Source organism: Mauremys mutica, chromosome 7, assembly GCF_020497125.1.
Source record: "Mauremys mutica isolate MM-2020 ecotype Southern chromosome 7, ASM2049712v1, whole genome shotgun sequence".
NCBI classification, from domain to species: domain Eukaryota; kingdom Metazoa; phylum Chordata; order Testudines; family Geoemydidae; genus Mauremys; species Mauremys mutica.
This window is the reverse complement of record NC_059078.1, coordinates 119664856-119688869: the sequence shown is the minus strand read 5'-3', so window position 1 is coordinate 119688869 and position 24014 is coordinate 119664856. Positions and strand designations below refer to the sequence as shown.

At 41.8% G+C, this 24014-nt stretch overlaps 1 long non-coding RNA gene across 1 annotated transcript in view; it reads right to left on the bottom strand.

The window, feature by feature from the left end:
- Nucleotides 1–638: 638 nt before the first annotated feature.
- Nucleotides 639–24014, bottom strand: part of LOC123373811 — a 63696-nt gene continuing 40320 nt past the window's right edge. The window contains exons 2-4 of the long non-coding RNA XR_006580864.1: nt 7941–8075; nt 6782–7005; nt 639–733 (exon numbers count right to left, since the gene is read on the bottom strand). This is a non-coding gene — a long non-coding RNA (uncharacterized LOC123373811). The remainder of the gene's footprint in view (nt 734–6781; nt 7006–7940; nt 8076–24014) is intronic.

Here is a 24014-nt window from a genome sequence, read left to right as displayed (position 1 = left end):
CTCCTGGACCCCGGTACCCCTTTCCCTTGGGGTGCTGCAACCTCTTCATGGGCCACCTTAAGGAAGAATTTCTGGGCACTAAAAATCATGCTCTTAATAAAGACACTGGATTTATGACTTGTTACAACAATCTGTAAGCTACTAACCCTTTTTGTCCTGTGACTGGAGATGTAATGGCCAATTCATCTTGAATGGTCTCTTGGAATCTGTTCCACCTTGTATTTAGTTGTGACACCATGAGCACCTTTCCCAGACCTGAAGAAGAGCTCTGTTTAGCTCAAAAGCTTGTCTCTTTCACTCATCTCGACTCTCTATTATCCTTTTGTCCATTTATCTGAGAGTGTGGCCCAATTTCCATTACCTATTCAGTCACTGGCCTTTCTGCAAAGACTGCCAAGTTTGATAATGGATTTTATAGAGTGGACATCTTTAAAACATATCCACAGGAATTAGGTGTGACCATCAACACCTTTCACATAGGCTAAATAACAGGAAAGAGATGTTAAATAATATTTATTGGCTTTTGGATTTCAAACACTTCCTGGGGTTTGTATTGCTTACATTGAATAACTGATTTTAAGTTTTACCTAGCAGGTAAAGTAATTTGGAAACATACAGTGTAAATGTAAATTATTCTTGTCGGGTGTTGCAAAGCTCCCAGTATTAATTCTCCCAGCCATTCAGTCCACTCCATGCTCATCTTTTGATTGGGATTTTTTTTTGTCCCCAATGACTGAAAATGAGAGGAAAGTGTATCTGAGCAAGAGGTTACAGAAACAATTACTCAGAGAATAGTCAAAATAAAACACAAGATAGTCTCAAAAGTCAAATCTTTTCAACTAGAGCTATTTGCTGCTGCTCATCTATTTCAGATAATAGTGAATAGACTGTAAAAAATATCAGATGGCAACTATATGATTCCTCACAAAAACAGAATAATTTACTATGTTCACATCTCTAACAAACATGAAATTTGATGTAAAGAAACAACCGCTGCCATGTATTTTCTTGTGGAGATATAATTTCTAATGATAGGGGCTAATTAATACCATTCTCTGAATAGCATGAAGACATCAGAGATGGTAATTTTGGTCTGAAAAGGAAACAAACAAAGTGAAAATATTTTTGATCAATTTAAATGTTCCCTTTAAAGATTGAGTTAGAAAAATCACCAGGGTTTTCCAGACAAACATAATGAAAGTTACCCATATAAGGTTGTAGCTTTGATTTTCTTTACATTAATATAACCTCCTCCTGGAAATGTTCTGCTTCCTGCACTATTTTCTGATGCCAAATGTCGCAACTTAATTACTTGCTTTAAACCCCAAAGTAAAGATGTTTCTAAACCAGACAAGCAGATTATAAAAATGATATTGCTGCCTGTTGAGCTTGTGTAGAAACATAGCACGGAGCTGTTATTTTCCCTAAATGGTTTTCTAGCTCCTACTGAAAGTTTGTTTCCAGCTAAAAGTTTTGAAACAGTTTTCTTTGCCAAACCTGGACTATGCATTGAAGTGTTAATTATTTAACACTGGTAGTACAGAAGCACCCAAAAGGTACTAGGCACTGTACAGATGTACAGAAGGACAGAGTCCCTGCCTGACCCAGCCTATGATTTGGCACTGGAATGCTTAGATCCCATCTCAAGCTTTTTTTTATGTGGGAATTTACCCTGATTTTGGCCAATGGTGTAGCTGCAGCAAACCTCTAATGTCGACAGTCAAAGCCACTATTTGCATCAATTTGCTTGAAACACAGTTCAATATAACTAAGAAAATGCTGGCTTGCAGCAGTTTATCCTGCGTTCACTATGAGTTTGCACTGATGCATCATGCAGCTGCACTAATGGCTGGCCACTCAAATGGCTGCAACCTAAGGAGGGCCCACCATGGAAAATCCTAGTGTGTTGAGGTAGGTGATATTGGTGAATTTCTTCTAAATCAGTTTTGAGCCGCTACCTCAGTGTGGAGTGGTGTGCTGCAGGAGAGGCTGCCTTCCAGGTGAGCTATAAAACCAACATACTGACCATTAAATAGCCCATGGCATTTTTCACAAAGGGCAGGCTTTCACCCCAGTGCCATTGGCCACATTCCAATTATGGTAACAACCTAAATGCTGCAGATCAGGAAGAAAAGCAAGTGAACAATGCAAAGAAGTCGATTCTCATAATATTGTACAGCCCCGCCTGAAACAAGGAGGGCTGGAAATTTTTCAACTAAAATCCTATTTGTCATCACATTTTAAAGGCAGTTTGCTACAGTGGACAGAAGAAGACTGACTAACTCTGATAAGGTTTAGAGAAGCACCTACTTTTGGAATTCTTAGCCAAACGAACAGGGACAAGGAATACAAACAGAGGAAGAATGAAGAGTACTTGTGGCACCTTAGAGACTAACAAATTTATTTGAGCATAAGCTTTCGTGGGCGAGAACCCACTTCATTGGATGCATGCAGTGGAAAATACAGTAGGAAGATATATATACATAAAGGATGTGAAAAAATGGGTGCAGCCATACTAGCTATAACGAGAGTAATCAGTTAAAGTGGGCTATTATCAGCAGGAGGAAAAAAAATGTTTGTAGTGATAATCAGGATGGCCCATTTCCAACAGTTGACAAGAAGGTGTGAGTAACAGTAGGGGGGGAAATTAGCATGCGGAAATAGGTTTTACTTTGTGTAATGACCCATCCACTCCCAGTCTTTATTCAAGACTAACTTAATGGTGTCAAGTTTACAAATTAATTCCAATTCTGCAGTTTCTCGTTGGAGTGTGGTTTTGAATTATTTTTGTTGGAGTATTGCAACTTTGAGGTCTGGTATCGAGTGATCAGGGAGAGTGAAGTGTTCTCTGACTGGTTTTTGAATGTTATAATTCTTGACATCTGATTTGTGTACATTTATTCTTTTGCATAGAGACTGTCCGGTTTGGCCAATGTACATGGCAGAGGGGCATTGCTGGCACATGATGGCATATATCACATTGGTAGATGTGCAGGATAGTCTAGTGGTTAATGCACCAGCCTAGGACTTAGGGGTTTAGTTCCCTGCTCTGCTACAAACTTCCTATGTGAACCTAGGTTTAGTCTCTTAGCCTCCTTGTGTCTTGGTTCCCATCTATAAAATGGGGCTAATAGCACTTCCATACCTCGCATGGGTGTTGTGAGGACAAATACACTAAAGATAGTAAGGAGAGCTGCTTGGATAGTAAGGAGAGCTGCTTCTGTTTTATGGCCTAGATTCTGCCCTTGAAATGAGGATGCACATTGGAAACTAGATTGTGCCATAAAGACAAAGCTTAGATTCTCACTCCACTTTGCACCCACTGTTAGGGGTGCACAATTTAAATGTCCTTGTCTATTAAAAAAAACCAAATCCTTCACTAAGACAAATTAATAAAAAAGGGAGCTAATTTTCTGGAGTAGTAACACAAGATAGACTTATGGAAATGGAGACAAAATTTAAACAACTAGAAAAATGAGCACACCGCTAGCTAGTTCCTTTGTTTTCTTGCTTGTACTCCTTATGCTCATGCCCTAGATGTTGTTATTTAGGTGAACATCTTTTAAACAGAGCCGTGTTAGAATAGCTGATGCTTCAAGAAGAATATCTTCAGAGCACCTCTTTAAAGGCCTGATCCAAACCCCACTGAAGTCAATAGAAGCCATTCTATCCATTTTAGTGGCCTGGGATCTAACTTTAAGCTACCTCCATGCTATAGTACCTCAGTGCAATCTATTAGATGCTACCTATGCAAATGTACTTCCTCTAATCTAGAGGGAACATACAGCGTGTACACCATGTGAAATGGTTCCAGATCTAATCTATGCTGATCGGATAACCCCTTGCAACAGCTGTTGGCACAGGTGCTGTGTTTGTATTTCTAGCTTTCCTGTTTGCTTGGCCAACGTGGATTGCTATTAGAACTCTCTTCTATTATCAGCTTGGTTTGGTAACAATGCTTTAGCATTGGTAAGCCCTTCATTCCAAAAGAGGTCATGGGAAAAACTCTGTCTGCTTCAGTGTAACAATGGCAAAGTGTAGGCCGTGTCAAGCTAAACATCGTTGACTGTTAAGGCAGGCAGATTGAGCATGTGGGACCAATCCGCGACACAGTTAATGGTCAATGAACTAATACTGAAGCTTCATACACTTCTTCTGTGTATCTGGAAATACTATATAGAGTTAGAGCATTAATAGGAACAGTACAGTGCAGCATTGTAATGAATTGTACCTTGATATAGAATAATTGTAAGAACTAAGAAAAAAATCCCTTTGAAGCATTATTTGAGGCTTGTTCCTGAAAAGCTGGACTAGGCAGAGGAACATCTAACTAAATTGAAATGTAGTGGGCTGAACTCATTCCTGCTGGAACTCCACTTTAGCCAGGGGAGGAAAGGAAACCGCCTGATCTGTTTGAGACTTTGTCTCACAGGTAGACTATAGAATTGAGACTATAATCAGATCCACCATTTCATAAGCTGTACATTGTAAGGCACCGCTGAGACACTGAAATGCTTTCCATGTGGGAAACACAAATAAATAGAAGGCCGGAAAATGAAGGGGCGTGAAAATCAAACTGGGTTGACAAAAATGTAAACATTTCTCAATACCACTGCAATGTTCTTCATCTGCAATCTGGACTAGCTCAGCAGAGAGCCTCTGTTCATTAAAACCACATTCAGTTGATGAAGAGCTTAAACAAACTGAATGGAATAATCATTTGATTATTTTATATCAGAGGGGTAGCCATGTTAGTCTGGATCTGTAAAGAGTCCTGTGGCACCTTATAGACTAACAGATGTATTGGAGCATGAGCTTTCGAGGGTGAATACCCACTTCGTCGGATGCATGTAGTGGAAATTTCCAGAGGCAGGTATAAATATGCAATCAGGAATCACTCTAGAGATAATGAGGTTAGTTCAATCAGGGAGGATGAGGCACCTCAACTGCTAGAAGAGGGCCTCATCCTCCCTGATTGAACTAACCTCGTTATCTCTAGCCTGATTCTTGCTTGCATATTTATACCTGCCTCTGGAAATATCCACTACATGCATCCGACGAAGTGGGTATTCACCCTCGAAAGCTCATGCTCCAATACATCTGTTAGTCTATAAGGTGCCACAGGACTCTGATTATTTTAAGCTGTCATACACAGTATGCTGTGGGGATAATGTCTTATAGATGCACATGTTCAGCTAGGGAGACCAGATGTCCCGATTTTATAGGGACAGTTCCGATATTTGAGGCTTTTTCTTATATAGAAGCCTATTGCCCACTACCCCCATCCCAATTTTTCATACTTGCTGTCTGGTCACCCTATGTTCAGCAGTAAAAGCCTATACAACATGCTGTATGAAGGGAATCTGAAGGGAACCTTTTCTGACATCAGTAAATATCTGATACTGGTGGGGGTTTTGCCTTATTTTTGTGTTATTTTGGAATGTCTGTGTTCCAACTGGAACCAGAAATGCTGAGATACTGCTAAATAGTTCACGCTGAGGGTATTTCTGTCTGGGAGCAGAGGTGCTGGAAATCTCATGAGAAAGCATATTCTTGTGACATTGCTGGTCTAATCTGGGGAACTTGTAAGGTTTGGGTAACTTGGATAAAATTCTGGACTTTTAGATATTCATCCATACTGGGCTTGAACTACAAACCTTTTGAGTTGTACTTAGAAATGAATAATGGTACTTAGCATTTGTATAGTACTTTATATTTCCAGAGCACTGTACAGATATCAACTAGAGCCTGCCACAAACCAGACTGTTTTACTGAGGACAAATTAGATTAAATTTTTTTTTAAAAGTCTAAAATTTTCTATGGAAAAAAATTGAAAGCCAAAATATTTCAACTGTATCAAAATATTTCTGTTTGGAAATGTTCCTGTTGTATCACATGGGTGTTCTAGTTTCAATGCCTCATGCTCCATTCTCTGTCAGCTGGGCTCCCTGGTCAGATATCATCTCCCATGATACACCATGGTTTCCACTTATGGTGAGGGAGGCAGTTGCACCTTTCAGTTGCTTCCGATTCAAAGTCCCTTTCTGTGGTGCATCATGGGAAATGTAGTCTGGCTGAATAGCCTGGTCCATAGAGGTGAATACGGATATGAGGAAATCAAATTACAACTCCATGAGGTACAATGACAGGATGTCCTAACTCAAATATTTAAGCTTTCAGCTACGTATTTCAGTTTTTGGCATTTGTTTTATTGTTGAAAAGTCAAAATTTTCTACAGAAAGCAGATATTTTTCACAAAAAAGTCAACTAATTTTCCATCAAAAAACACTTTCAACTGAAAATTTTTGACCAGTCCTAACATCAAGTACTTAATCGTCACAACTATTCCGTGAGGTATGTAAACATTATTCTACCCATTCCTTAGGTGAAAAAAATTGAGAAGCAGAGTTTAAAACTACTTGATCTATCATTACACCTCCAGTTTTTGCAGACACAGGACTAGAATTCCTGGCTTTTAGCCCAGTGCTCAGTTTACTGAATCAGACTGCCTCTGATCAGAATCATTAATTATCTCTGGCCAAATTGTATGTTGTGAGGAAAATTAATTTGCATAAGCTCCCTGGAAGTTACAGAATCTGGGGGAAGAATCCAGACAGAAATGCTGCAAACATTGCTAGTAGTTGTTATCCACTTGATTTTAAATTCTGACTATACCGATGTGTCCCTGCTACGCGATACAGCTGGGAAATCCATGGGAATATGACTGAGAAGTGTGCAGATGTAACCACAAAATGAGACTTTTGCTCCCCCCACAATTTACCAGACAGAATCTTTGTGCTGCTGTTGAATAACTGAATGACACAAAGAAGGCAGATTGGTAGTGTCTCATCTCAGGTGATCAGGGCCACTCTAGTTCCCTGAATATCATCCTCAGTTGAGCTTGGCTGCATATTAATAAATGTGGTGGAGCCTTGAAGCAGAATATCTCCTTCTTTCCATCCCTGAAGTTGTTGGGATGCCAAAATTGTCAAATTAGAGATTCAGCTGGAAGAAAACAGGATACAAAAATAATCAAAACTAGCTGATCAAGACTAATTGTTGAGCTACCTGATCCCCTCTCCAACTTTGCCTAAAGTTCTACAGATCTGATCACTCATGATCAGGCTGACTTGTTGCATCTGCCATTAATACAGCTCTCCAATTATTGGTGAAGAGTGTCCATGAATTGTTTTGCGTGGGTTTTTGCTACATATAGCATGAGGTTGCCATTCAACTAAAATTTTGGAGCTGAAAACCCCCAATATTTTGGTGAAGTTCAGATTCATTTCTGGATCCACATTTTGTGCCTGGGTCAAAATGAACCCTTGTTTCCCAAAGTCTTTGAGGAAATTCAACTCTGGTCAAGGGCCAAACTCCTGACTGATGAATCTGGACCTCAATAATAAACTCTAGGATTTCTCTAGGCATCACCAATTTTCACTGCGGAATAACATGAAATGTACAAATCTGAGATGGGTGAACCGCAGAAGGTTGAATTTCAGTTGTGTTTGGATAGGCACCGAAGGTTAGATGTTTATCTGGACTCTTTGGACCTCTTCCATCTGGAAAACTGGATAGAAATCTCATGAAATCAAAGATTGTTGGTGTGATGCTGGCAGAGCAGCTCATGCCGAGGCCTTAAGCCTCATTCAAGCAATGACAAACGCATTGCTGGGAACCAGTCTAGTTCCCTTATGTGTTAGCATGGTTAAGATGGGCACTGGACTTATAACAATGTTGTTAGTGTTTAGACTTCATGAAATGCTTGTAAATTGCCGCATATATTTATCCTAATTATAATGTCTGTATCCCATGCTATAAGGTAATACTTAAATGTTTGCGCCATAACTGTAAAATGTTTGTTCTGAACCATGTAACTCACCAAGCAGAGAAAAAGCTTCACCTAGTGCAAAATGCTGAATTCTTACAAAAGGTGTTACCTCTTGCCCTTCAGGAAGCACTACTGAATCCAAATGGGCCACTGTGGGACATCCGAACACAAAGGCTTTGTTAATTGCCCCATAACACTCATGAAGAGGCTCTATGCAATAGGGCTTATACCATCAGCTTGGATTCTGGAAGACAGAAATAAAACTAGAGGACAAGAACATTTTCATTTCTCACTCCCTTTCTTTTTGCTGTTTGGACTCTCACAAGGCTGGAGCTCGGAAACACGAGCATTGATCCCCAGGGTCAACCTGGGTTAGTCCTAAAATACATTCAGTGCTGAAAGATTGCTACAACTCTGTCACTGTTTTGGAACCATAGACTGTAACACGTTTGTGTATATATGTTTGCTTTAACCTGTAAATAACTTTCTCATTTCATTTTCCTAGTTAACAAATCCTTAATTAGTTCACTATAGGACTGGCTACAAGCGTTGTCTCAGGTGTGAGATTTGAGGTACAAATTAACCTGGCGTAAGTAACTGGTCTCTTGGGATTGGGAGCAACATGAATATTTTGTGATCTTTGGTGCAACTGGCCATTTATCATTTGCACTAAACTGCTATAGTACTTTAGGAGTTCACATTTGTTACTGGGTTGGTGAAATGTAACGATAGAACATACCCTCCATTTGGGGTGTCCTGGTGGCTGGGAAAGGATTTCAAATCTCTTCGAGTTAGGAATTTTTAAAATGTGAACATGCAATTTCCTTCTACCCACTACCACTAACGAAACAGGAATGGGCAGACTCAAGGCTAGCTGAGGGAACCCAGCCTGGGTAAAAAGGTTGTTGTTTGTACACAAAACATACTGCATAAAATTTGACACTACTTGCTTCCAACTCACAAACCAAGACACAGGGACAGGAATATACAAATCCAGAGGTAATGAGCTGAAATGTCCATTGAAACAATGAGGGATAATTATTTTGTTTATTTTTAACCTGAGAGTCAATAAAAACAAAAATGAGTCAGAGACGGAGCTATGTGGACACTACGCACCTTACCACGGTGCCGCTACAGCCATGCCATTGTACGGCACGCAGTGTAGCTGCTCTTTGTCACCAGGAGAGAGCTCTCCTAGTGACAAAATAAAACCACCCCCAAGGAGGGGTGGTAGCTTCATCCCGCTGATGAAGCGCTGTCCATACTGGTGCTTTTGGTTGTTACAAGTTTTGTCATTCAGCGTCGTTTTCTCACACCCCTAAGCAACAAAAGTTTGAACAACAAAAGTGCAGATATAGCCAGAAACATCATCAAAGCTGATCAAAAGAAAGACTTACAAAAAACAATGAAAAGGCAGTGAGAGACACACCTAAACCCCTGGGACAAGGGTGACAGGATTAAGGAAACTCCCTAGCCTCATTTGCATTGAAGATTGGACAGGGAGGCATCTCCATTAGCATATAGAATAGAGAACAGAGATTCTACGGCAAGAACCACATGGAATTCTGGGACCAGAAAAGCAGGGAAGCACTGCATCATGGGAGATCTCTGCTCCAGATGTTAATGAGTCCACGCCTACACACACCCTGCTCAGTAGTTATCAGACCAATTCTAGTAATAAATCCTTTATTGGTATCCAAAATACTGAAGCTGCCTAACTGCATTGCGAGCTCCCTCCAAGGAACACGGCCAAATAGCCAAGAACGATCAGTTCCTATTGTCTAGGAACAAAACAACTTTGGTATACTCCCTTGAGCCTGGACTGGTGGCCAGGACCCGGGCAGTGTGAGTGCCACTGAAAATCAGCTCGAATGCTGCCTTTGGCATGCGTGCCATAGGTTGCCTACCCCTGCCTTAGTGGCATAAGTGATTTAAGACACCCAGGATCAGGTCCTCAATTGTATTTAGGCTCCTAACTCTCATTGATATCAATGTGCCTTCCACATTCCTATTGCCTTGGAGTGGTTGGGAACATGTGCAACGTGGTACACTGTTGTGACTAATGTTCTAATCTTCACCTGTCTTGGAGACACAGCTGTGTAGCTGAGCGGCTTTGACAAGCGTGGTGTCAAAAACCTGTGCTGGTTAGACTCTTTTCCCGCTCTGTGGGCTTGGCTGTTCGTCTGATCAAAGCTAGCCAGGTTGTTGAGGAAAATCAAACGGGTGCCTTGGGATTCTTTGATACAGAGCATTCCTGTTGCTTCAGAATCTCACTGGGTTTTTTTAATGAGCAAACTTTCTCTTTAGAAAATTACATCCTCCTTTTAACACTGTGCTACAGTTATGGCCAGGGAAGGGTTTTAAACTCTGTGGACATCCAGGCCGAGCGTTTCAAAGCAGCCTAAGGGCATCAGGACCTCAATGGCATTGAAATCTAAAGGGAGTGGCAGCTAGCTCCCATAACCCCATTTGAATATTCTGACCCCAAATGCTTCTTTGTAATAGTGATCACTCAAAAAGGTGATTTATTTTATTCTCAGTAACATAATGTGTTTAAATCAGTGTAGCCACAATGACTGCTTTAGCAGCTGTACAAAACAATTCACCTCACCTATGTCCTCTCCCCTATTAAAATAACTTCTATTCCATAACAATGGTCTCTAGTGACAAATCCACAAGAAAGAAATACATTCTCTATTAATTAATTCCATACAGAAAATCAATGGCATGGACTCAGTACACAATGTTAGACTTCGCCTTAATCAAATACACACAGGATCACACTCTGTACACATTGTGACAGTATTTTATTTTGTAGTCCCCAATGAAATGAATGGACCAAAAATTCCAATAGCTAAACCAGGCTGAGATTAAATGCGTGTACAGTTAATTCTGATGATCAATTCTAACATCCCTATGGGACTCTGACATCATCCCAGGTTCAGGCTGGGGGACATTCGGATATCACTCTCCTGTTTGTCTGGATGAGATGCACTTCTAGAGTAGCGCATCCAGTGTATGAAGGAAGTTTCTGTTCTAGATCCAGAACTATGGACTACGTACGTCACAATGCATTTTACCTGGATGTGTCAAGATAGGCAACTAAATAAAAATGACTCCTTTTCAAAATGGTGTCACTGCAGGTCCCATTGACTTCAATGGGATTTTGGGGGTTCTCTGCACTTGTGAAAATTAGGCCACTCTTTCATTTAGGCCTAAATATGAATTTAAAAGTCTAACTTTAGGCATCCCGGTTTGAAAGTTATGGTCTTTGTGTTTTCTTTTATAAAACTGATGGATATACAGACAATTGCATGGAGTTACACTGAACTGCATCCAAGTGGTTAATGCACAGGGGGCCCATTTTTAATTTTTGAATGGTGGAAGCAGTTCTCCATTACACTTTCTTAATTACTAGAAATGGTTTTGTCCAGTCTACACCAGCACTGAAGCCATTTCCAAATGGGTTAAGGGAGCGTTTGGGTATCAGCTGCAGCAGGACACAAAAAGATGGACGTGCCTCTGACAAAGGAGAAATATCCCCTTCTTTACTTGAATTTGCTAATGAAACCAACTAACTCAAAATCACTGTTCAGATTCTTCTCCTAGGAAGGCTAGTCCTGCAGCTCCTTCTCTCTTTTCCAGGTGAGGTGCAATTCTCAGGACTGAATGCTTCAGTTCATTCCAGAGATGGTCCTCTATCAGAGCAGTCAGCTCTCTGACACCTGCTTCTCTGAATAATGCATAGTGGATTTGGAGAACATCTGGAAGACTGGATAATCTCATGCAGACTAAGTGCTGTGTCTGCTTGGAAAAGAGTTATTTTTACATCTGCCTTGACACATGGAGCAGGGCAAGCCAAGAAGATGGAAAATAAAATAAAATAAAATATTATCAGTTGCCATATTACAAATCCTAAGCAATCTGTAGTGTTCTTAAAACCCAGAACCCTGTGGCCAACCTGACATTTATGCTGCAGAATGAATTGTTGTGATATAAAATGAAGTAGTACTCCATGTCCCATTGAAACATACTGCATTGCCTCGTTGTTACACTCTGCAAAAGAGTAAGTTGGGAAATAGGAAAAATATCATCATAAAATTTTTCCAACCAGCTCTCCTCTGCATACCACAAGCAGCACAGAATTCAGGGCCTGAATCTTCAGCTGGTGAAAATTGGCATAGCGCTACTGAAGCCAGTGGAGCTATGCCAATTTACATCAGCTAAAGATCTGGCCCATGATATCATCCAATCAGTTGCTAATTCAGAATCAGGAGATTCACCTTTTCTACTCCATGGCAGAATGAGAGACTGAAAAAACAACAACAAAAGACCCAAAATAGGTGAGTATGTTCATGCTGACATTATTAATTACGTTGGGGCACCACGACCAGGAAACAAAAAGCAGCTGCTGTACTTCCTGCAGCAAATATTAGTTATGTGCAAATGCATACAAACAGGTGCATGTGCCTCACTTTGAAGATCTGGTTCTTCTGATCCTGTCCATTATTTCTAGACTTAAGGTTCGGACTACGCTAGGTCAGAACTGGGGAGAAGTTAGGGAAGATGCTGATCCACATAGAAACCAGTCTTCCGCTTTCCAGAAAAGGCATGTAAGCTACTATGGTTCTGAGAAACAGACCCTCTGTGCCACACACAACCCAACAAGACAGCCATAGGAGTTTCTGTGGCAGCCAATGGTAGCATAATTTCACAGATGTTGCTGACATAGTAGGAGCAGAATAGGGAGTATAGGTGGCTTGTTAAACCTAGGGCTATCCTCTGCTAATCCTGCGTATTCTTGGTCTCTTCTCTTCTCACACTCCATGCTTGTTACCTCATTCCCACCACTAGAGGCTACATGTCACAGAGTGACTGTAGAATGTACTGAACTTTGTGTGTAGGGAGCAGTGGTGTTACTCTCCACTGGGTGGCCCATGATAGGCCCTACTATAACTATAGTATGGTAGCACTACCTATTAATGAGGTTGCCTGACACTTCCAATTATAAGCTCCTGTTTTCAAGAGTTTATAGCTTTACCAAACTTCAACCATTTGGGATGTAATTTTCAAATCCCAGGTGTCAGTCTGCCCTTTTTTTTTCTTTCTTTCTTCCTTTCATCCAAAAGAGTTCAGCCATTTCCAAGAATGAGGCTAGGGAAATATACATTGTTATGTCCCTCTTAAAAAAATAAATTCTGGTGACTTTTCCTTTGAGCAGGTTGAGTGCCCCTCATGAATTGGAGATACTTGAAATTTGTGGGGCAAAGGTGTCCTTTGTCTCAGGGAGGCACCTTTTACCATCCCTGAGAAAATCCATCCAAATTTGGCCAAATTTTAAGTCTTTGGAAAAGCACAATTTGCACAGGCTCGGGAGAGACTTCTGATGATTCCATCCTCACTGAGCATGTTCCATCCTCTCACAGCTCCCAGTGTATGCAGCATCTCCACAGAGCAACTGAGGAAGTTCTAGACCAGTGCTATGGGGGGAAGCAACAAGGGGTGACCTGGATTTTCCCTGTAAAGGCTGCTCCAGGGCAGGGTGGGGCCGGGCACTGGAACTGAGAGGAGTGATCCTGTCTCTCCTGTGCTCTCAAGATACCCTGCTCTCCTCCCCTACTGGTACCCAGGCAGCGTGGAGGAGGAAGCCATCTGATTTGAATGCAAAAAGAAGACAAAAGATGGACGATTGGGGTGGGGGAAGGAGTAGATTGTGACAAGGAGTCTGAAGAGACTAGGATTAGATGAGGGGAGAAAAACTAGAACTGAGCAAAGAGACTTGGACTGGCTGTGTAATAAAAGAGGCCATTGTCTCTAGGAGCCCTGCCTCATTTGTTGCAGAAGTTGGAAGGTGTGTGGTGAATGAGGCAGGGTTCACTCTCATGGTTAAGGAAGTTGAATGCTGCCCTGGAGAACTGGAGTCTATTCCTGCCTCTGCCACAGAGTTCCTATATGATGCTGGGCAAGTCACTTATACCAAGCTTTTCACAGGTGGCCGCTAGTTTGCGTGTTCCTCATTTTATGGGTTCCCAACTTGATATTCTGGGATCTGCTCTGCAGATGTGCTGAGCACTCACTGCTACAACTGAAGTCAGTAGGAGCTATGCTTTGAACATACAACATTATGTAGCACTTTAAGTACTATGAAAATTCAAGTCTTAGATCTCTCAACTTGGGCATCCAAAATTAGTGGTAACTTTTTATCTTAATCTCTCTGTGCCTCAGTTCCTCATCTGTAAAATGGAAACAATACCACTCCTTCTTGTCACAGGGGTATTGTGAACATTAATGTTTGTGAAGCCCCTTGGTCAGGGGTCAGCAACCTCTGGCATGCGGCTTGCAAGGGTAAGCACCCTGGCGGGCCGGGCTAGTTTGTTTATCTGCCGTGTCGGCAGGTTTGGCTGATCATGGCTCCCACTGGCCGCGGTTTGCTGTCCCAGGCCAATGGGGGTGGCGGGAAGCCGCAGCCAGCACATCCCGCGCCACTTTCCACTGCCCCCATTGGCCTGGGACGCAGTGGGTACCCTTGCAAGCCGCATGCCAGAGGTTGCCAACCCCTGACCTAGGTCCTATATTGATAAGCACCATAGAGAAGCCTATGAGGAAATTAATATTGCTGTCTTCAAAACATGCAGTAAATAAGGCATCAGACCACACACTGAACAATGAAGAGAAAACAAAATATTGAGTAGCTCATTAAGTCAACATTGTCCATCCTGTGTACTGAATGAAGCAGGGGACCTGTTGGGAACAAATAGTATGTGATCATGTAATTAAGACTGTATTATAATACATACACACAAGGATCTCAACAAAGGTTTCATGGACAACCTTAACTCTGGCATTTCTGAAGTTTTGAGTGGTTGAGTTTACAATCTTAATCATGGTCTTTTAACATAGATTTTTGTGTGTAATATTATCTAAGGAGCATGCTTATGGATCAAATAGTGGAAGCTTATGTTTGTGCAGATCAAGGTTCTACCCCAGCTCTCCTAGGTTTGCAATGCATGATTTGTATCCCATTTTCTACCACCCTAGGATACATTGCAGGATAAGAATCTGTCCAGGAGCCACACATTTTTTGAGGCAAATCCTCCCCACCTTCCACACACTTTAAAGTAGGAAGAGGACTATGTAGCTCATAGTCATCCACCATTTTGAGAGGTTGAACCTGTGCTCACGTCAGGGAATGTGCATTTTATGCCTATCTTATATCCTTGAGTGATTCGAGTGCTGCAGAGGCCTAGTAACAGCTTTACTGACATAAAGAAACACTTGTCTGTTCCTCACCCCCGCCCCAGTAATTAATATTAAAATCAAAAGTTCAAAAAGTACCAGGGCTACAGAAGTTACACATGCCAATCAAATGCCAAAGAACCATCTAGCAATCAGCCCAGAGTCCCAGTGAATGTATTAATAAAAACGTGACCAGAGCTTGATAGTGTTAAGTCATTAATTATGTAGGTGCTTCATGTTTTATTGATTTGTTCTTTAAGCGGTTGGAGGGGTAACATGAGTCTCTGAATCATAATGGTGTCAAAAATCTTCATGCTGCAACCTCAGGCTTCTTTTTGAACTCGGTATGCGCTATGAATAAGTCGGTAGGATGCTAAAAGATACAATACCACGGTGCAGCTCCTGCACCAGGAACATCCATCTTCCTTGTTTGTAAATAGACGCAACTTCCTAATTGCCCCCGTCGGTCATCATTCACTCCCCCCAGTCCAATGTCAATGGACTCAAGAGTTAATTTGGTGGAATGCTGACAGGGGCGATCTGAAATTTGTGTAGGAGTTTTTTTGGCCCTGGAGGAGAGAAAACGCTGTGTGATAAGCTGGGGGTGACTTGCAATCTGATTCTTGGTTACATGGAAAGTTTTACACAGTAATAATCCAGTTTCTGAGTCACACTTTAGCTTTCTCACATGAAACTCTTTAACTGTCAAGCTGGCTAGAGCAAGACGCAAGGCAGCCAGCATGATATTTATATCCTTTAAAAGTGTATTTTCAGCTTAATTGCAAAGGCCACATTTTTCTCAGGGGACCTACCCTAGCCATACCATGTCCTTGGCTTGGCTGTGCCATAGGCTTTGTACTGTGTGAACCATCTGGTTGGATAATCCTTGGCTTTGCACAGCTATTTTAATCTGTGCCTTTATACTGTGGGCCAGACTCTCAGCTGGTGAAAATCAATATAGCTCCAATGACTTCAGTAAAGTTACACAGATTTACACCAGTTGCAGAGCTAGCCCTGTACCAGCTCCTTTATTATAATCCAAAAGTCATATTTTGTTCATGGTCAATGTTCTGCTTCCCGTCAGAGTTACATGCGTACAAATATTGTCATGAACATTTCAGTCTAAACAATTACCCCGCTGGCATATATAGATGTTTACACCAGCCATTCTAGGTCATCAGGGATCTAAGAACAGGAACTCCCAAAATAACATGCCCCTCAACCATGGGAATAGAGATACAATTATCAGACATAATTCATAAGAAATATGAAAGTTCTGTCCCTAAGAGAAAACACCATCAAAAAAGTGACACATACATATACAAGTATCAGAGGGGTAGCTGTGTTAGTCTGGATCTGTAAAAGCAGCAAAGAGTCCTGTGGCACCTTATAGACTAACAGATGTATTGGAGCATGAGCTTTCCTGGGTGAATACGACGAAGTGGGTATTCACCCACAAAAGCTCATGCTCCAATACGTCTGTTAGTCTATAAGGTGTCACAGGACTCTTTGTTGCTTATACATATACAAGGCTCCGAAGTGATCTATTCTATTCATTAGGATAAGTGTACATGGAATATATCAAAATTGTGACAATTAAGGATTCATAAAGGTTTCAAGATGTGTTTCATGAGTAGTACTGCCAAAGGCAACTGTTCAAAGATCAGGAGTGAGCCCTTCCGCACCAAAAAAAAGAGAGAGGTGTCTTCAAAATCACAAGATTTTTCATCAGTAATTAATCTGGGGTTCTCTTTATTGCCATTCTTGTTTCTGAGCCTTCAGGAGTCACATTTGCAAGCTTTTCTCCTTAAATACAGAGGGTAAAAACGTATTTATAAAAAACTGGAAAGACCAGCAGCAATGCCACCACAACAATACCATGTGACTTAGGTAACCAATCACACAATGTGTCCAACAAATGCTCAAAGTAACAGCTGGAACAGGGCGTTGTTGGGCAATATGTAGACTGAAATCCATTCACCTCAACCATCCATTGGAAAATGTGAACAGCAAACAAATTCATGCAAGTCAACCTCTGTATCAGGATAATTCACAAACTGAAAAGGGATGAAAATTCATCCTGGTTCATATTTAACGAAACCACACTCATAGTCTCCATTAAGCCCTCCCCACTCTCCTTTCCGGTATAATGAATTTTTAATAAGAATTACTATTTAACAACATATAGATCCAGAGGAGTCACCAGCTTTACCACAGAACCAGATCAGGGCAGGCCTAAGGTTCAATGGTGAATCTACAGAACTCACTCCAGTGGAAGTTCTACTGAAGATACGCAGATTCAGCATATTCCCACCCTCTAGATAATTTACTTTGGAGGCCGTAGTAGCTGCCTTGGTTTCCCTGTTGGGAGGGTGGGCTGTTAGCATCTTGGGTTGCTGCAAATACCTGATGGAATTTCCTCTGCCTTCATTGAGGATTTATGCCAGCTTCTGCTTCTCTGGACCTGGGAATGATTCTAGCCCCTAAATCCTTAAGTTGTGAAATCATAATGCAACTCCAATGGCTAAGGATTCTGACTTCAGATGAGAGAAATAAACAGGAGAATTTAGAAACATAGAATCAGATTCTCACCTGGTATAAATGGGAGCTTCTCCATTGACTTCAATGGAGCTTCATCCATTTACCCCAGCTGAAGATCCAGCTGAGAGGGCCCATTTTTAAGCAAATGCCACCTACCCTAAAAAAAAAAAAGGGATGAGCAATGGAGCAAATATAATTATGCAGGCCTGTTTACAAGCAGAGCTTTCCTCAGTCTGCCATGAGGCCTTCAACTGATCTTTAAATAACAAGCCAATAAAAATACCAATTGATATTCATGTTCTCCCTGAGGCTATATAAATGACATTAGTGCTGAGATTGTTTTATGGTTGTATTTTGTTTACAAACTGGAAGGTGGCTGAGTAACAATATACCATAAGGATGGGTAAAAGTATAAATAGCCTAATCCCAGGACATTGATAAGAGTTTTCAGGCAGACGAGCTATATTTACAATAACGCAAACTAGTTACACTGTATTCTTTCCCATGGTAACGGGTTGCCCATTGTACATATCCTGTGCATGGATACACATGAAGCACAAGAATTATGTGCTGATCATCTTGGCTAGTTCTGCTCATCTCATCTACACGGGAGAAAGTCTCATGTGAATTTATTCTTCATTTAAAAAAGGATTGACTGAAGTTGATTTTGGGAAGACTTCCTCCAGGCTCATTACTGTGCCGTTTTGCCAGCCCCATCCCTCTTCTCCACCCCAACCAGCACACCAGAATAAGTAAATGAAATGAGAGTCTGAAAAATTATTGGGTGGGGTGATGGTGGTAGGAAGAAACGTGTGTCACTCAATATATGTTGTGGCTATAGATGTGCTGGTGGGAGCTCCTGGTGCCGGTATTTAATTCTCTGCCACTAAATTGAAGAGGGAGTTTAGATGATTTCATTGCGGCTACATATCCCCCAGTTCTTCACCTTTCCACTGGGAGCACATAGAACCCTGACATGCAGGGTTTTGTCACAGGCAAATTGGGAACATTTTTGTGGAAGAGGCTTGCTAATGCATTGGCAGCACATCACTGAGATGGGCTGAATTCTTGTTCTGAACCCATTGGGTTCTATGTTCACTACACACTTAGGGCCAGATCTGGGACTCTGACCTGGTCACTTCGTACCATCAGGGGCCTGGGCTGGTCTAAAGATAGCTATTCTGTCTTTACACTAGTGCCTGCAGGCCCTCTTTTCGCTGGGCCCAGTGGGCAACTGAGGGGAGGTAGCGAGCATTCCAGGCTGCAAATGAAGGAGGCAAGAGGGGGTGAGACTGGATTATGATATCCCTCTTGATCTCTGATGGGCAGAACTGTCCCTTCATGACTGTTTCTAGCCAGTGCAAGTCTGTGCAGCTTTTGGCCGTTCCCTGTATCAGGAGAGGGGTAAAGGTGGCTTTGATCCTCTTCCCTCAACCCCCAGCTGTGCTGGACTCTATGCTGCTGAGTCTGAGGATTGTCTAAAGTCATTCTGGGATTTGCCAAAACGTTTGCAAACCGTGGCCTGGTTTTGAGTGAAGTTGGCCCCATTGTTGCAAGAATCTGGACTAAATCATGGTTTCCACTGGAGATGGGCTCGCACTCAGCCATACATCGGAACAACCCGAACTTTAGAGACATTTAAAATCCAAATAATTATCAGAGCTGATATTTGGCTAAATTTGCCACTGTCAAGTAATGGGCCAAACCATAACCAAACATCCAGAGCTTGTGCATGCTTGAAATCCAGATTTTGAATATATGGCTTACGACCATCTGCAGTACCCCATTTTGCCATTGTAGACACACACACCCCTGCAGTAAGTCTTGCAAAATGTAGTCATTTTCCTAAAGCACCTTTTCTTGCAGCCATATAATTACGAAAGAGGCTCAGCTTTCATTTAAAAATAAAAATCTAACCCTCATCGTTGTGGAGAAAAAATTGAAAACATGAATCCTCAAGAAAAGAGGAAACCCAATAAAAACATATTCTTTCTAAAATCTCAAGATTTTTGAATGTTGGGGGTTGACAACACTGGACAAGAAATCAGCTGAAACTCAACTTCTTTAATTGGGCTGTGAGATTCAGTTCTTTAGAACCTGGGAGTTAAAGGCTACAATCTCCAGGGAAAATAAAGGCATGAACCCAAACATAAACTGAAGGTCTGTGTTTTTTCTGGGCTCTATGTCATGTAACGAAACAAAACAGGTTGTTTTTCCTTTGCAGCTACTTGAAAGTAGGTGTTTGCTTGAATCAAGTACTTAAAAGTTTAGCTGGAAGAAGGTGGATAATGTTTAACTCTTGCCGACATGTGCAACCAATTGATACTGAGCATGTTTCAGTTTTTTCACCTCAGGTCAAACAGACGCTTACTTGCATCTAAAATGATCAGCCCTGCATATCTCTAGTTAGTTGACTGTGCTTTTTATGTAGCTTTTGCTTTAATTAAGCCCTGCTCGATATGATCTGCACCAACATCCAGACAGGATTTTAATAATCAGGTCAGCAGACAGGTTAATACAGTAAAACCAGAATATTATTTTTTTATGTATTATAAGACTGACTTCAAATCAGATGCAGGTGTCCTCTTCAACCCCTCTGTTACATAGTCCAAAGTGACTCTCCGTCTGGAGGAGAGTTTGATGTGGCTGTTAGACAGAGCAGTGTGACTAGTGGTTACAGCATGGGAGTAGAAGCCAAGAATCCTGGGGTGCAATCCCGGTCCCACTGAAGTGATTGGCAAAGCTGCCATAAGATTTCAGATTTCTGGCCATGTTCCTGACTTTGCAACAGATTGGGTACTGGTTTCCTCATCTATACAAGAGCAGAACAAGATTTATCTGCTTGTGGGAGGAGGGGGCAGGCAGAGAGCTTCAGTTAGTTAATTGACTGTAAAGTGGTTCAGACAACAAGCTCAGGCAGGCACTGAAGGGCAGAGCTGGAAACAGACCTCATGAATGCTGACTCCCACTTTCTGTTCTTTCCAGAGACTGACTGTACCATACTCCCTCCTCCCTACAGACAGGCAGGACTCTGCCAGGGTTTTCCAGTGTCTCAATTTGAATTTATGCTCACTCAGTCAAATCTGCCCAAAGGACAAGCTGTGCGTGGGGACCTGGGAGGCTGTTGGAGATGGACACCCTATAGCCGGTGCCACCACCTGTCCAGGCAGGAAAGAGTTCCAGGAAACGAAAAGGCATCATATTGGCCAAGTCCTCTGTTCCAATATTGGTTGGGTGTGGAGCCCAGATGGGCAGGAGAGGTTATAACAACCCCTGTGCAGTCTGCACCCTAACTGCCACCAGGGGCGGCTCTAGGCATTTTGCCGCCCCAAGCACGGCAGGCAGGCTGCCTTTGGCAGCTTGCCCGAAGCCGCGAGACCAGCGGACCCTCCGCAAGCAAGCCGCCGAAGGCAGCCTGCCTGCCGCCCTCGCGGCGACGGCAGAGCGCCCCCCGTGGCTTGCTGCCCCAAGCACGCGCTTGGCGTGCTGGGGCCTGGAGCCGCCCCTGGCTGCCACTGTGGTAATGGCCAGTTCCACTGCAATGGGACTCCTTAATCAGTGGAGCAGAGGCAGGATTTACTACTAGTGAATGTACCTATATAAGCACAAAAGAAAAACAGCTCAGGGTATCTCAGAGACACAGCCACATCTCCAGCTGTGCAAAATGCCACAGGGAAATCTCCCTAGCTGAATTTTATATCTTGGGGTCTCAGAAAATTGCTTTAAAAGTTAGATTTCCCTGGCTTTCCTGTTACAGACAGTTTGCCAACAATAAGCCAAAGGATTGATGGCAGGGTGCACAGGAAATTGTATTACTCTATTTGTTGCTGTGGAAACACATTATGGGACTGACAAACTATGCAGTGAGATATTGAATAAACTTGTTAGAATTTTTTTTTTTAAATTAAAACTGAATATTAGTTTTATCCAAAGACTGTTTTACTTGCAGCAGAGTTATGTAAAGCCAGCGACTCAGAGCAAAGTTGATAGTGGGTCATTCTGTTTGGGTAACAGGTTTCCCTAGCATCTTATGGCACATGGTCAGCTGAAGTTGTAGGGAATGATTTTCTATTGGACTGCCCAGCTCTCCCAGGCACTTGTGCTATCTCCCTTCTAAGGCCTGCTTTACACACAGTGTTTGTAAAGTTGTAACTATAGCATTAGGTGTGATTTTTGACCAGTATAGTTATACTGTATAACCCCTAATGTGGACACAGTTATAATGACATATCACCTAAAGGTGCTGTATTCCCCTTCCCATATGGGAATACTATCCCAGTTCAAAGCACCTTCATACTAATAAGAGCATCCCTGCTAGGGGTTTGCACTGCTTTAACTATACAGGTACAATGTGTGTGTGCATACAAAGCCTAATGTTGCTGTTATCATGGGGGAACATCTTTGATTAGATGAGCGTGAAGCCTATATTTGTTTGAATTATGACCAACTGTATCCTAGTGACCTGTACTTTGGTTTCAGTTTAATTGCTGGGCAAAGCTGGACTTGCTCACAGAATGCATCCAACTCACAGCAGCCTTTGTTCCAGCACCTACTCACCCTCCGTGATTAAAGCAACCAGTCAGGTGAAACTGAGGTGGCTTGAACTATTTTGCCTGCTAACCACCACCATTTTTCCTTTTAAACAAGGCCAGTTTCAAGCTCTGGGGCCCACTCAAAGGCAGCACAGGTAGTGCCATTTTGAGTGCTTTATTCAACAAATCAGCAGTTCCAAAGAAAAGCGCTTCATTGAAAAATCCCCAACCAGCTCTAACAGAAAGCCAGCACAAATGTAAAGACATGGCTTTTTATAGGCATAGAGACTGAAGTGTGTAAATCCTCACCTTACAAGACCTGTACACCAATCTACCTCTGCTTACATCCCTGATGCTATTTCCTCCTCCTCCCACCTAAATTATTCCTATGCTTCCCTTTTTACCACCCCCCTTTGTTTGTTACTTTCTCCCACTAATTTCTTTTTTCCAGGCCATCCTTTCTGCTCAGAACTAGCTCTTCTCTATTAAAATTCCTTCTTTTTGTCCCCAGAAAGACTTTCAATAAAGATTTCCCTAAATGTGTCTGAAATACAGAACTTCATCAGAGGTATCATAGGTCTTTGAATTCCAACATGTCAGGGGGTCTTCCTTAGAGAAGAGGCTTCTGTGATTGTAAAGCACTGGACTTACTGACGGCACAAAACCAGTAATAGAGCCACTCCCTGCAGCTCACATTTGTATTAGAAGCTCTATTAAATACAAATCTTGAAAGCAGATAGAAATAGAGCTGGTATTAAAGAGGGCCTTATCAAAACTCTCCCAAATCCTGGAATATCCATGAACTGGCCTGACCTCTGTGGCTACACAGAAATAAAAAACAGGGGTGGGACTGTAAGATGGTACAGGGGGTTCCTATCAAGAGAACTTATAATAGTTTAAGCAAAAACAGTTGGGAGACAAGCTGAGTTTCAGAGGCTTAAAGAAAGCAGAGAAACTAACCTCACAGGTTTTAACTAACAAAGAAAAAGAGCCCAGCCTCCCTGATAATCCACTATAGAGAGCTGCCTGCTAAGTGAGCCATTTTTATAGGGCCTTATTTAACCCAAACATTTCCACCTGTGTGAGCTTAGATCTGCAATGATTGGAGCATGAATTTAACTCCTTGTCTTCCAGATCTAGAATGGGGCTCCTTCACCAGATTACAACCAAGGGGAAAATAATATATTTAAACAAAAAAAGTTTTCCTTTTCTGTGTTACAGTAATGCCTCAGATCAGGGATTCCCATAGTGCAACTCCTTTTCCCTATCACCCAGGGTCCCTCCCATCTGGCTGGGACCCATATCCCATTTAGCAATATGAGAAAAGTAAGGTGATAGCAACCCCTGGTACCTGTTGAGGACTCACAACCTCCAAGGTGAGAACCCTTGTCTTTAATGATCAAACTGAAAGGATTTGATTTATTTCTCTCCAGTTGTTCTGCTTGTTTCCCTTTCATATTTCATTCTGCTCAGAGAAATTACACCAGTTCATTAATAAAACAATGAAGCAAAATGTATTTTAAAAACATGTATGTAAACAAACACACCTGCCACCCTTGGCAATCCATCCCAGAGATTCTAAAATGAGTGAATTTTAAAATCAAACTAAAACAGAACCAAAATATGATCATTTGAAATAAGTTGCGGGGGGAAATATCTCCTGTAGGATTAATTTAGAATCTCAGAGTTGAAAACAGTATGATTAATTTTTTTGTTGATCAACATCTGAGAGCGTGATGGGGGGAAATACTAGGCTAATTCTCCTCCACTCTTTTGCACCAATTTATATCAACGTATCAATGACTTTATCAAGTTACTCTTGATTTACTCTGGTGTAAGTGAGAGGAGATTCAAGATCTGTAGAAACGAGAGGT